Raw genomic sequence first — 13051 nt, 5'->3', positions numbered from 1 at the left:
CCAGTGTTCCCCAAAGTGGGCAAATATCCCCCCGTGGAAGGATGGAAGGGTCCGGGGGACGGTAGAAGCTTCGGGTTTAATACAGGATGGTATGGGTTGGCTGCATTGGGAGGGGAGGGGGGGGGTGATGTGAAGAAAAAGTTTGGAAAACTATGGTGTAGGCCAGGGATGCTCAGCTTCTCTCTATTCAAGGGCCAACATAATGGTCAGCTGCAGCAACAACACTCCGGTGTATAAGTCGCACCAGTAATATTACCCTGAAAACTCAGATTTGTGTCCGCCACAAGTAATATGGTGAAAAACAGGCAATTTAGTCATTAAGATTTTACCCTTTACTCCAGGGCTTCATAAACTGATTCATATCCATAATTTTTCCGGTTCCCAGCTAGTAGATGCAATGTGCATAAAAAATTAGTTTCTTTTGCTAATTAGTTCATTCAATTACATCCATAGTTTGAAATTTTGCAGACAAAACATTTTTTCTACATTTTCCTGCAATTATTTTTATCCCTTACTCCTGATTCGATAACCGGGCCGCATGGGTCGAATAGAAGCTCAAAGAATTGTTTCACGCACCGGTAGACTTTGAACAAAAGGAGTTTTATTATTGGATGGAAAGCGTGCTAAAAGCCAGTCGTGGGAATAGTGTTGACTGTTACAGTAAACCCGTGATGATACCAAGGTAAAACGAACTAGCTTCGTATGGACCAGGCAGACTACCTGTGGATGTGAAGGGATGCTCGCACGTACCATTACCTATTGCTCATGTAAGTTCGTATGTCCATGAGATTACACGGAACCAGATTTGTGATACATGTATTCTTATTAGTTGAGTCACCTTCTTGGAACCCAATATCGGTATTTTGGTTTGGAAAAGTTTTAGTCTGCTTCAAACGTGGAATGGCACCAACCTACTATGTCGAAATTTAAATATGACTGCTTCTGTTTTCAACACAAAAAATTATCGTGTTTGGATGTGGAACTTTCTTGCTTAACCGCGCAATATATTCCCGACTTTATTAATGGTGCTTCCTGGAATAAGATAAGAGTTTTTTTGCCCAGTCAAAATTTTTACATGCCTTTTGCTAGTCAGGCAATTTGTCCAGCCGTTTTTTGATTCGAAACATAATAAATAAAACTAGAAAATACACTACAATGAACATAAAAAGTCTTAACGTTACTTTAATAGCTCAGGCTCATGAAAGAAGAAGGAACGTAGTATTAACAGCTATTTCACTGTATCCTGTTATTTTGTAAGTAGACACAACTTATCAAAATAATCAATTATTCTGTAAATTATTGAGAAATTGCTTTCTCGGATAAAAACACGCTAGAATGTGAAAAAATAGGACCAAAGTTTATACGTGTAAAATTAGAAAATAACATTCAGTCAAAAACAGATGATACAAAAAAATTAAACTAATTTTTTAGACATGCTTTAATAAAAGCATAAAATCGAAACTTGAACTGGCTCGAAATCAAACAAAATTTGTCCACTGACCAAAATAAGATGTAAAAATTATATCAAGCGATATTTGACTGCAGCATATCTCTCTAGAATTAAAAAGTTCAACTGCATGAAATTTTATTAAAGTAGTAATGTGAAACCATAAATTTCTTAAAAAGAAGATATATAAACATGTTTATATAATATATTTATTAATTCGGAAAGCTAGTAAAAGTATTTTTTCCTGGCAGGCGAATCAACATATTTTTGATGCTCTTTCGATTTCTTAACCAAATTGCACATAATTTTTACATATGATTACCGGTTACTTAAATAACATGTTTGAGAAGTTTAAAAATCCCCCTCCCCTCCATTACCTGCAATGAAGAAATCAGATTGGGGGCAATCGACTTCTTGCGGGAACAAGTTTAAAATTTAGACCCTTCCATAACACTAAGCGTTGAAAATTTGAGAAAGAAAAAGTTAATTCAAAGTACACAAAATGGCCTCTAAAATTCACGAATAAACACAAAACAGTATTGAAATAGGAATTTACGGCAGAAAAAATTCAAAAAAGGAATTTTTACAAAAAAAAAGACAATTGGCATTTTACCTGAACTTCCGGGCTCTACTAATTACCATCGTCACTAGAAGTAATCAATGTAAATAGTCTATTAGTCATGTCTGCTGTAGAAAATGACAGTCATGGGCCGCAAGGAAATTACCTCACGGCCAGCGGGCCAGCTGTTGGCCACCCCTGGTCTAAGCTAAACACGTAATAGTCCTACTCACAGAGCAAAAGAGTCGGTGAATATTTTTTAGAAAAATCCAAGCTCAGGATATTGGCCTATAAAATTCTGAAATTGGTTGTACCGTATGAAAATGATGTCTCGATATCGGACAATCATTTTGCAGGTCAGGAGAGATTTGTGCCAAGTAATCATTGACGTTTAATTCGCGTGATAAGGGCAAAATCGCACGATACTTCTTTTTCATAACCACGGCACTTCTTGTCTTTTTAATTTCCCTGACAAAAAAGGACTGTTCACAGCTGCCAACCATCTGGAGTTTATGATTATTCATCTCCGTCTAGTTGTAATCGCGACTAACAAATTTTTTAGAGCGTCTAAGAATGGAAAAAAAATAAAAAATAATCGACGCAAAAAGTGAATACCAAAGTCTATGGAGAACGTAATGTAGCTCTATACTCGTATTCTTGAGGAACACTATAAGCTCTCAATGTGTCGTGAAGATTTTTTGAAATGCAAAAGAAATTGGGATCAACTCCTCGCGAATTGAACTTTGCAGAGAAAAATATTTGTTATTTGCGGAAAAAAAAATGCGAAGTAAAATTCACAAATTTTACTACATGTTTGACACATTCAATTTCTCTTTGAAGAGTTGAGGAAACGAGGTGCCCACAAAATATGGATGCCGAATGTATCTGCGCAGCAACCCATTAAAGGAACAATTTTTTATTTTTTATTTTATTTCAGTGTAAGATATGATTACAATTGTCTCGTAATTATGATAAAATATAATACACTGCCCATAAAAAATATGGTTGTCTTATTCAGGGTGCCCCATAAATAGAGGTATAAAGTTTAGGGGTGTGTTAGAGAACATCACAAAAGGATTTAAAATTGCATAGGAACCCATGGTCCGAAACGTCTCCCTACATTGCTAGGCTGGAGGGGAAATATGTATTTTCCATGTCATTTGAGCGCTAGTTGCCGTACGAGGAGCATGTAAGGGTATGCGAACAGGGAGCTGGCACAAGGAAATTGCATTGAATATAGTTCATCAGTTAAATTTCTTGGAAAGCATTTCACACCTCTCCTCAAATGGAATGAACACATAAATCAGCTGAGAAAAACTGTCATCCAGAAAATAGGAATAATCAGATTTGTTTTTCCTTCTCCCTTTTAAAATAGAGTTGCTACGTTACAATACCATGATTCTTCCGTGTTCCTCTTTTACTGTCACCTGGTCTGGGACAAGACACCACTAATAGCAATATAAATAAACTCTGTGTTCTGCAGAAGACATTTTCACATACAGGGTGTCTTACTTGCTAGTTCGACTTTTATCTCGCCTTTCTCTCTCGGCTTTTTTAACCGCCGTCGTAGAGGTGTGATTTCAGTTTAAAGAATGCCCAAAATGTGTTAAAAAATTACTTTGTACTAGTTTTCAGAGTGCAAATACAGTGTGTCACGAAATAAAAATATATAAATTTTTATACGGTCCCCCTTTGAATTCGTAAAACGTAGAAAATTTGGGAAGGACAGTGTTAAATGCGGAAACACCATTTACCAGCATTTAACGCTGTTTTTTCTCCAAATTTTTTCCCGTTTTTTGAATTCGAATATTTCTGTGAATATCACTTAGAAACGAGGATTTTTTTTGTTGGCGTCAAGAGAGACAGGGCAGCAACTTTCTAATTGGAAGTTAGAGCACGGGGGCCGTTTAAAAATTTAGATTTTTTTTATTTTAGTTACACATTGTACACATTGTAAAAGTTACACATTTGTGACACATTGTGTTTTCACTCTCAAGACTTGTAAAGGGTAATTTTTGAATGCTTGTTGAGCATTTTTTAAATTCGAATCATATCTCTACGGTGGACGATTGATGAGATAAAGGCTGTGCTAGGACTTACAGGACACCCTGTATATGTATATGTGTGAGTGCGTATATATGAGAGTATAACGTATGTGATCACAATACACATTTTTTAGTTAATGTATTACGCTGTTGCCATTGTTTTTTTCACTTGGGGTGAGAAAACTCGTCAGATCATACTACGATCTTTTCTCGCTTATCCCATCTACATCCATGTATCTATTAACAATTCCTGCGCTTGTATAACGTGTAGATGAAATAAACTTGAATTTGATAAGCTAGTAAAATTGCATACTTCCCCTCCAGCGCTATCATGAACAGCGGCGCCTAGCGACGCACGATTACGTTTTCGGCCATGGGTTCCTATGCCGGAATAAGTTACGAAATAAGTTTAATCATACGGAATAAGTTTACTATGGCGCCTCAAGTTCTCTAAGGCGGTAGAGAACTCAATCCTGTTCTCTAGCGCCACTTAAAGTTTGTACCTTTATTTATGGGACACCCTGGCCAGGACAACCATAATTTTTTTTATGGACAGTGTATATATTTTAACATAATTATTGTTTTTTGAGATAATTGTTATTTTGGGAACCCTGTAAGTATGGATGGCTTCTCGATTTATCCCAACAAGTTTATCGTATTTCTTTTTAAACGTGCCAGTTGGTAGAATTCACAACCCCCGAGGTTAAGCTATTCCTTTAATTGACACCCGATTAGAGAAAACTCTCTATGACATCACAACCTAGAATTATACCTTACTAATCGATACTGGTGTCCCCTTGTCGAACCAGTGGATTCACTGTGTATTAATAACTCATGGTCCATCCTATATACCCCGTTGAAAATTTTAAACACTTCAATCATATGCGCTCTTTGAATGAAAAGGTATTAAAAAAATCTAGTCTCTCTTTATAGCTCAAGCTCCGTGTACCAACAAGAGTGCGCGTCTCTGCACCCCTTCGACCAATGCTATGCTCCTTTGTAGGTATGGACTTCAAAACTGTACAGCATACTCCTGGCCAGGGCGAACTAAACTCCCAAAAAGTAGAAGAATGACTTTATGGAGAACGCGGAGACCTTTTAAGAACGAAACCGAATATGCTGTTCTCTTTTTTTTTTAGCCACTGCTGAACAATGTTCAGAAAACTTTCAGCTGTATAATGAGAATTTCCACATCGGTGATTCTAGTTGCATTCGCAATAAAATCAATATTCAACTCGTAAGTGAAACGTGCGTTGTTCGAAACAAAATGACCAACCATGCACTTGTTAACAATAGAAGTCGTGCGCTTCATTCATTTGCGCAGGCTGCAATCTTATTTAAGTTGTTCTGGACGAACTCTCTATTGCTTTGATTCTCGACTACCCCCATTAGTTTCAAGTCATCTGCGAATTTGCCAACAATCTCATTCGATACTCTGATCGAGTTTATCGATAAAAAGACAAAAAGGAATGGGGCCAAGGGCAGTTCCTTGAGGGATTCCCCCGTCACACCTGTCCAATTGAAAAACTCCCCGTTTATCTTAACTCGCTGGGACCTATCTCTCTGCCACGATTCTATCCGATTCAACAAGTTGCTCCAATCCTAATCTCATGTAAACGCTTCAACAGTTTACCATGTTGGACCTGATCGAATGCCATCTGGAAATCAATATAAACTATTTCGTTTTGCCTTCCACATCTTCCATTTGAATGTTATTGAGGACTTTACCACAAATGTCTATATGCTCCCTTATGAATTTCTTCAAGCGCCCTTCTCTTGTTAGTAAAAGATGACAGGTCACCTCTTCCATTTATATACTTCCCTGAATGGCTTTCTCTTTTCAAGATAAAGATTACGCACGTTATCCATGAACATGAGGAAGTGCGATAAACTAACGCGGTTTTTACGAACAAGTCACTGTATGATAATTATCACTAATTATTTATCAATTGAAAAAAGAGGCATAATTTGAAACTCCAAATTGTTATAAATAATAAATGGCGCAAACATTCGTTTAATCAGAGAATATATGAAGAGAAAAATTCAATTTCGTCTGTTTCTGAAATTTAAAATCGTAGAACGTTTAGAATTCTTCATTCAATAAAACTAATTTTAAAGGTATATTAGTCCAAATCAAAAGAAGGCAGTTGCCGTTACCGAATTTGATCGTTTAATTACACGCGATGAAGTGGAGAAGGAAGCAGTTGATTACCGACAGCAATTTTCAAACATCATTTTTTGTTCGAGGAAGATTGCTTTAATAGCAGTCAACATTTTAGAGATTACTCAAATCTGCATCAGACGTGGCGGCAATCAATTTAGTAGATTTAGTGGATTGCCCGAACTTCAGCCAGAAAAGAATGCGCACAGTCATTTGGCTCTCGCTATCTTCACCTTAATGTTCCCCTCGCGGCATTAATAATAATAAAAAAAAGTGTTATCACATTAACGAGACAGTCATATAACAGGCATTTTTATTTCATCTCCAATTATCTGTAGCGTGTTGTGAAGCTTTTTTTTCATTGCTTCCTGGACGATTTGCCTGAATTACCAACAAACGCATTTCATTGTCGGGGACGATTATTCGTATTTACTGGATTATTTTAAATGCTTAAATGCGGAGAGAAGCCATACGAGTAACACGATTACTCTCTTGCAATATATTTCATGCATTTTGAAAAGACTTAATAAATGATGTTTTTATGAACGAGCTATTCTATCTTTCTCAAAGCATTGTCAGAACCTGGAGTTTCACGTTGCGTCTTTTCATCAATCTACACGTGTTGTTGTAAATGCAATTGGTTTTAAGAAGTGTACCCGTGCTTCAAAAACAATTAAATATCATACAATATATTTCTTCACAAAATAAACTATATATTCCCAAAAGTCAAAAAACAACGGTAATATTATTGGCACGTGGAAAAGCGCGCTTATTTATCTCTTCGAATAATAAATAGTATCAAACAATCTGATGATTTTGCACTGAAATAACAAGAGAAAGATGATAAGCTGTGATTCTACAAAAATAAATGAATAAAATAACAATAATAGTGCTCTTTGTTTTTAATGTATTTTTTGATGAATTACTGTATTTCGTGTGTACAGTTAAACCCAGTTATAACGACATCAAAGATTCCACGAAAGATATTTGTCATTATAATCGAGATTGACATTTTCAACACTTTCTTTTAACGAAAAATATGATCAGAGGCGATTGAATACTTCGCATAAATTTGTTATTTCTTTATGATAAGGATGACCAATTTCATCGAGAAAAATACGGGAAATTGAGATGATAATTAATACGAGACACGATTATCGCCAAACACATTGCCAAATGTGTCGACGAAATCACAAAATATTGTTTATAAATAGCCCTTGGCGGGAAAAAATGCTACAGAAAGAGTCTGCCAAAATGTACATTTCACATGGAAAAAAAAGAATTTTGAATATTTATATAGTCACATTCATTACAACCAAATTTGTGCATTATGCAAACTATCTTCATCTCTGATTCTAGAAAAGATTAGAAACTAAGGCAAACTTTATTGAAAAAAACAAAAACAAAATGGGCCATTTTTCTAAAAAATAGTCAGGAAAGGCAAAATAAAGAAATGTTTCGTATAGTAGTCATGCCAATGAGCATGTCGGCAGTCAAACATTCAATAATTTTTTTTAGACATGAATTAGATCAACTCTAATCTTAGATATTTCTTGGGAAAACATTGAAATGGAAACAAGAGTGACGAAAAATTTGTCGTTATATCCGACGTGGTTGCTTTTCATGGACGTTATAAGCAAGGTTCATTAACATTATTCTCTGTGGGAATCAATCCGGGCCGCAAATTATTGACGTTATAACCGAGTTTGACTTGCATGGCCTATCATTAAATTACTAATAGTTTTCGATGAAACCTGCCGATGGAAAGTCCTGTTCTATGCTCTCATTCAAATTAATAATGTGTCGTGAAAATAAGCAGAAGGAAATGTCGACTGCTCGACAGGAAATTACATAGGCAAGTTCGGTCACGAAGTCTTTCCGATACTTGACCAAAGTATCGGGAAAACGTTATAATGGAATTAGCAACTCATTATTAACTAGGAACAGCGAAGAAAGATCAGCTAGAGGTTAGCCACTAATCATTCCAATATAATAAGCCCTTTACCAATGCGAAAAATAATGCCATCCAAGACATTGTTGATTTCGATATCTACTCTTTTCTTTCCGGATTATTCAATTACTTGGTGTAGCTGTATTCTGTATTTTTTTTTTTTTTGGGACAATGAATGCAGGACAACCCTTAACAGATATGGAGCCCACTGCGGAAATAATAGGGGGTCAGAGGCGTCTTAATAATTTCGGCATCTAAAAATTCATACAAAATGTAAAGGAGTGTGTAAAAATATAAATGTCCCTGCCAAAGCCCGAAGTTCACCACTTCGCGAACTGGCCAGCCCAGGTAACATGGCCAATGCCCGAAATTCGGGCTTTCGCCGGCCCCCATATATATATATATTGATCCCTATATATTCCTACATATCGATCCCTATGTTTCGGGATCATCACCATGTTGGAGCATTTTTTGTGATAATTATGGCCATTTATAATTAGCCAAAACTAACCATAATAATTACAGTTAGCTACGGCAACAATAAAGGCCAAAGAAATCTGAATATCGATATCTTATCTTAGTGATCCATATATAGGGATCGACATATAGGGGTCGTCCAAAGCCCAGTGAAAGCCCGAAATTTGGACATTGACCGAATAAACTGGGCCAGCCAGTTCTCGAAGTTGCCATCTTCGGGCTTTGACAGTAACATATACATATACAGAAAAGACAAAATTTAATGTAAATTAATAAAAATAAATTAACTAAAATTTTGTACTGAAAAAGTTTTAAATTGATGAAAGAAACACTCCTAAAGCCAATTAAAATTAGGACTTAGTGAAAGAAATTGAGAGCTAATAAAAATTCAGAATCCATGAATTGAAATTAAGAAAAATTAATTGACAGATGTGTATAGCAAGCATACCAGCACCCATGAAAATTCAAAATATATGAAAAAAATAATTCCAGAATTGATTAAAATTCAAAACAAATGAAAAGTAATTTCAGAATGAAGAAAATTCAAAATAAATGAAAAAAAATTGCAGAACTGAGAAGAAAATTAAAAATTAATGAAAAAAAATTCAGAATTGATGAAAATTCGTAATTCCAAAAACGATGAAAGCTAAGAATTGATGAAAACTCAGAATTTATTGAAGAAACAATTCTAGAATTGGTGAAAATTCAGAATTTATGAAAGAAATATTCCAGAACTATATTTTTTCTAGATGAAAATGAAAAACTCCAGATTGGATAAAAATTCAGAATTTATGAAAGAAATTATAATTACTGTAAGTGCGGAGCCCGGTGCGACCGCACCGGTCGCGCACCCCAAATGGCGGCTCTGAATGAGTGCAATCTCTATCTTTGAATTGCGAAAACTTTTCCCTCCTTCAAAGGTTGTTTGGTCAACAGAAAGATACTTTTCGGTATGAGTAATTCAAAATGTTTGTTCTTTTGTTCAAATTTTTGTTTTAGTTATGTTTGACATCCATATTTTTTATGGGCATCTTTTTTTCAGGCACCTTTTTTTCAGGCACCTCGCTAGACACTTTGCCTGTTAAGGTCTTTTGTTTGTTTTTCCTCCACAAAATCAATAGTATTGTCGTTTCTTTCAACTTTACCTGATGGGATCTAGCTTTCGCGAAGTAGAAAAAAAAAGTGAGTAGTTGATTTATTTGTCTGAATTTATAAATCAGAGAGTAGTTGCGTACAGTAACACTGCTTACAGCATGGGTCTTCAACCTTTCAGACACGGCGATTCTAACGGAAACTTCCAACGAGGTCCGCGGAGTACCAACTCATGCAATTAATTGATATCTTAATAGAAGGGACCGATAAGGCCTCGAGTTAAACGGGGACAAAAACAATTGAAGACTTATTTATTCTGAAAATGTTCGTTTATTAATGTTTCGATTAGTTCTGAAATAGTGTTTTTTTTTCACTACTAATTATGAAAAAGTTTTTGATTAATTACTGATTAAATTAATTAATTCTGCAAAACATTTTCATCTGAAATCACTTTAAATGATTCTGTAATTATTTATTTCGGTAATTCTGTAATTCTTTATTTCGGTAATTCTGTAATTCTTTATTTCGGTAATTCTGTAATTCTTTATTTCGGTAATTCTGTAATTCTTTATTTCGGTAATTCTGTAATTATTTATTTCGGTAATTCTGTAATTATTTATTTCGGTAATTCTGTAATTATTTATTTCAGTAATTCTGTAATTATTTATTTCGGTAATTCTGTAATTATTTATTTCGGTAATTCTGTAATTATTTTCCTTTTTAATATATCTTGAAATCATTTCTTTCAATAATTATGCAATTATTCTTTCATTGATTGTGAATTGACGGGAACGAGTTTAAAATTCAAATCCTTCCATCTGAAGGGCAATCGACCGAGCCTCTTAATATGAGCGTTGAAAATTTGAAAATTTGAGAAAGAAAAAAAATTAATTTGAAGTACTCAATGGCCTCTAAAATTCACGAATAAACACAAAATAGTATTGAAATAGGAATTCACTGCAGAAAAAAAATTCAAAAAAAAGTAATTTTTACAAAAAAAAAATTGAAAATTGGCAAAAAAAGACAATTGACATTTTGCCTGAACTTCCGGGCTCTACTAATTACCATCGTCACTAGAAATAATCAAAGTAAATAGTCTGTAAGTCATGTCTGCTGTGGAAAATGATAGCTTAAATAAAATGATAAAAAAATCAATTTAATACACACTGATTTTACCTAGTTGTGATTTTTGTCGCGTCATTTCTCTCAGAAATTAAGAAATTATTCCTCCCATTGTCATAAGTCATTGTTTTCAAAAATTCTGAAATTATTCCTCCCATTGTCATAAGTCATTGTTTTCAAAAATTCTGAAATTATTTATTTCAAAAATTCTGAAATTATTTATTTCAAAAATTCTGAAATTATTTATTTCAAAAATTCTGAAATTATTTATTTCAAAAATTCTGAAATTATTTATTTCAAAAATTCTAGAATTATTTTTTTCAGTAATTCTGAATTTTCATCAATTCTGGAATTATTTCTTTCTATAATCCCGAAATTATTTCTTTCATTATTTCCGAAATTATTTCTTTCATTATTTCCGAAATTATTTCTTTCATTATTTCCGAAATTATTTCTTTCATTATTTCCGAAATTATTTCTTTCAACAATTTTAGAATTAATCGTTTTTCAATGTTTTCAACCATTTTCTGAAAATGATCGGTGGGCCACGACAAAAAGCTCCACGGGCCAAATGTGGCCGATGGGATATGCGTTGAAGACCCCTGTCTTACAATATGATATCTTACATAATACCCTGTCATAAATTATAAGATAAGAAGTTACTGCAAGTGACTATTAAACTGGAGAATTTTTTGACGTGAATACGTCTTTTAAATCACCTGATAATACTGGGAGCATTCGCAAAATGTTGCATGACGAAATTCTTTAAGCACTCATGTCTCAAAAAGTAAGCAGCGCAAGTCAAAATCAATGGTATCATCAGATGCACATTGCAAAGGTTCATTCAATGATATCCCTCCGGTTTAAATATCTTTTCCCGTCGGGCACCAGGCCCGCTACCCTAATTCGTAGCAAATTATTTCACGCCATATCCCAAGCAGTTCACAACGATAATAGACGGCATTTGGTATCGTTTGTTAGCTATTCTGAAGGCAAAATCGATCATAATGACATAATTTCAATGTGTCAGTACCTACCACGTGATTCAAGGCACAAAATTTCAAATTCAATTGAATTTGAAATTTTATGCCTTGAATTTTGTTTCTGAGGCAAAACCAAGGCAAAGCTCTTACCCCAATTTTTTTACATACATTAGCGATGGCGTTTTCATCGCAGAACAAAAAAACAAAATTTTCAGCTTGACGTAACTTTGAAATCAGCTTCAATTTATTTTTACTCTCATAGTATAAAATGATACACATGCAATTTTCACACGTAAACGTCGTTGACGTTCGATATATTATGATACAGTATTCTAGCGCAAGTCGAAAAACCGTTCTCACATGATACAAAAAATACGAGTAGTTTCACGAAAAAAAAATGATATCGACCAAAATAGTGTTTTATTAAATGAAATATTTTTTTCTATCACACGTAGAAGGAAAAAGTGAAAAGCAAAGAAAAAGAATAATATATGGCTCGCGAATTTTCTTGCGAATTTCACGCTACGAGTTTTGTGCTTTCAAGTAAATGGTATTTTGCATTATTGCGCTCCCGAAGATTACTGAGGTGGAGGATGCAAATTTAATTCTGCATGAATGCCACTCGCACTCGCAATGTCTGAGACAAATGACTTCACAAGTCATTTCTCATTATCGCATAAGTTGCTTACGTTCTTTCTAACTGAATCAGAAATTCGGGAGAAAAATATTTCCCGGAATATAAAAGGATGGATGAAAGGATACTTAGAATGAGCTCAATTTTGTTTTGTTCCCTTGATTTCGCATTACCTTTACAGGTGATTACTTCAAAGCACTGAATAAAAGGCGCACTGCTTTTCTTTTCTTTTTCTTCCAAGTTTCTAGAGCAACCATCGGGGAGAAGAAGCGGAAAATTCAACTTGCCTTTTCAGGTATGACTCATTCTTATATTGCTTAGCGTTTTAACCTGAAACTGGTGCATAAAATTGGGAAATCTAAATAATAGTTATATAAGCTCGCGAAATTTATATTACTGTTATTATTACAGTAAAACCTCCCATAACGGTCACCCCCGAACAACGGTCACGTTTTCTTGGAACAGAACGCATCCCAATGGATTAACATTAAGGTTGATCTCCGAACAACGATATTCGAATACGGTCACTTTTGGAAATTGAAATAAAATAAAAATGATGCGTTTATATCACAGCGATTTC

General features: G+C 34.5%; 1 protein-coding gene across 1 annotated transcript in view; it reads right to left on the bottom strand.

The window, feature by feature from the left end:
- The window catches only part of LOC149067657 (glycerophosphocholine cholinephosphodiesterase ENPP6-like), a 406701-nt gene that overhangs the window by 113113 nt on the left and 280537 nt on the right, over positions 1-13051 (bottom strand). The window lies entirely within an intron of this gene.

This window comes from Pholcus phalangioides, unplaced genomic scaffold, assembly GCF_987345545.1.
Source record: "Pholcus phalangioides strain wild (caught in Gottingen) unplaced genomic scaffold, Ppha-v1.0 ptg000029l_1, whole genome shotgun sequence".
Lineage (NCBI taxonomy): Eukaryota > Metazoa > Arthropoda > Arachnida > Araneae > Pholcidae > Pholcus > Pholcus phalangioides.
This window is presented reverse-complemented; position numbering and strand designations above follow the sequence as displayed.